We start from the raw sequence: 2,500 nt of genomic DNA, 5'->3' as shown, positions 1-2,500 counted from the left end.
CGTCCAGCCCCGGACATTTGTTTGGTAGGCTCTTCACGATCCTATCGAGTGCTGACCTGTCCACTATGTCGACGTCTTTCCCCGACGGTGCGAAAGCGGCGGCAAGGCGTACCCTCGAGTGGTACGGCGAATCGACCGACACATCATCGTCCGGGTACATGACCGCCAAGACTCCGGCCATCGCTTCCTCCATGTTTGTCGCGTATCCCTCCGATAGCTTCATGCCGCTCACAACTCCCGAGGGTGGACGCACACGCCCACTTGCGAGCCGGTACGCCATTCCCCATGGATCTTCATTCCCAGAGTCGGAAATCCTCTTGTAGTGCTCGGTTTCAGCATCCCGCATTGCTCTCCGGTACCTAGAGCGGGCAAGATGAAAGCGTTTTCGCGAGCTCTCCTCGCACAGGCCACCCGCGCGCCTGGCCTGTTGCCACTCCCGACGTAATTTGTTTTGTTGCCTGCGGAGGCCGTCCAGTTCACGCGACCACCACTCGTAGCCCCCATACCGTTTAGGCTCTACTAGCCCCAAGCACTTTCCCGCCGAAGTCACGACAGCGGAAGTAAACGCCGAACAAATTGCCTGAGCGGGCGCGTTAAACGTAAGCCTGCCCACGCGTAACGCCAGGTCCGAGCGAAACCGGTCCCAGTCCACCCCGCGGTCCCGGAACCTCATCGGCACCGTGCCCTGTTCTGTGCTTCGCGCCCGATGCAGTTTATCCGTTGAGCTAACTGAGCCGAGATGGATCACGAACGTAATCAGGCGGTGGTCACTCGTACTAAGATCGGCGTGCACGGTCCATTCGTCAATTCGAACTCCTCTCGTTCCCAGAGTCGCGTCTATGTTAGAACTCCCATTCGGTGAACTGAAAGTATCCGGTTGGCCTTGGACGTTATGGACCAAGAGACCCCACGACAGCACGAAGCTCTCCATTGCCGTCCTACGTTGCTCCGCCAGTCTGCCTCTTCCTCGACACTGGTCCTCGCGACTGTACCACAGCTGAGAGTGGGTGTTGGTATCGACGCCAATAACTACTGGTTTCCCTCGAAGAGCCTCCAGCACACGCTCCAAGTGCTCCAAGTGTGGGGCTATCTCGTCGCTGTACTGGAAGTACGCCGACACCACGTACACGGCGTTCTCCCTTCCTCCAAGCTGTGCCACAAAGCAGTGAGACGTACACAAGTTGTGGAGTACGAGCACTGCCAGATCGTTCCTCAGCACGACGATCCCGGCCATTGATGCCTCGCCGTGCTGGTATAGCCCCGGCAGCAGAGCAGCCGAGTATTGTTCCTGAACTAGGCAGACGCTGAGGCTCAGATGCCTTGCGAGAGCTGGCAGCTCTTTGGTAGCCGTCGCCGACCCTTGCAGGTTTATTTGTCCGACCGAGATGTTCCTCTTGTCCCCTCGTGGTCTACCTATGGATCTATAATCCATAGTTCGTTCTTTCTAACGACCGCTTTTCCACCGCTTGTCTCGCCGGGCATTGGGCCGAAGCGGTTCGGTGGTCCTCCGACGGTTTCCCGGCTTTTCTACACGTCGCGCACCTACGATAGGTGTTTTTGCACGCTTTATGCGTGTGGCCCTCCTCGCCACAGTTCCCACAGGTGTCCACTGTTGCCCTGCAGAAGCGTGCCGCGTGCCCATATCCCTGGCACTTTCCGCAGCAGGTAGCGTCCGCATAGTCCCGCACGATATGACGCTCCCACTCAATGTACACGCGCTCTTTGGCGACCAGCTTGTCTCGCCAAGCTGGACTGCATCTCAGCACCACCGTGGTGCATGCGCCACCTCGCGCGCTCTTCTTGAAGGCCACGTCGACCTCCTCCTTACTCCACTCCGCCTGACCCTCGAAATTCTGCGTACGCAGCGCTTTAAGAAAAGCACCAGAGTCGACTCTGGCGCCGTCGACCGCCACTACCGCTACGAGAGGGGCCCTAGCTTTTGGCACCTGAACGCGCAAATCGTTCGGCACCGCGCGCCTAATTTTCTCGGCGTCATTCTTGTTCGCCGCCTGCACGATAACGCCCGCGTTCCCAATTTTTCTAACCTGCGCGATTCCGACCCCAAGCGTTTGGGGGTTGAGCGCCTGCTTCAACGCCGCCTTGGTTTGTTCCGCGGTCTTAAACTCCGCCGCTTTACTTTCCGCCGGATAAAACGCTAATACTGTTCCCGCAGATGCGGGCTTAGGTGCCGGACCTCGCCCCGTATTTAAAGCCGCCGCGTAATTCGCCCTAGTTTGTCCCACCGCGGTATGGGACTCCGCGCCTACCGCCGCCGTCTGTGCGCCGCTGCGCAAGCTGTGTTCGAGCGCGCAGACCTTTAGGCGCTCTTCGCCCAGCTGCGCCGACAGAAGAGCGATGATGCCGGTCAATTTTTGTACCTGGACGCCTATTTGCGCAATTTCTGTTTTATTGAGCTTCGATGTCGAAGCCGATGTCGCCGCCATTATCATTTCCCCGGCAAGATTCGCGTCGACCACGTGTTGCCCTACGGTGGTCGCTA

At 58.5% G+C, this 2,500-nt stretch overlaps 1 pseudogene; it reads right to left on the bottom strand.

The window, feature by feature from the left end:
* The window catches only part of LOC123690423, a 9,449-nt pseudogene that overhangs the window by 3,173 nt on the left and 3,776 nt on the right, over positions 1–2,500 (bottom strand).

Source organism: Pieris rapae, chromosome 24 (assembly GCF_905147795.1).
Source record: "Pieris rapae chromosome 24, ilPieRapa1.1, whole genome shotgun sequence".
NCBI lineage: Eukaryota > Metazoa > Arthropoda > Insecta > Lepidoptera > Pieridae > Pieris > Pieris rapae.
Note: the sequence above shows the minus strand (reverse complement) of the source record. Positions and strands in the feature narration are given on the sequence as shown.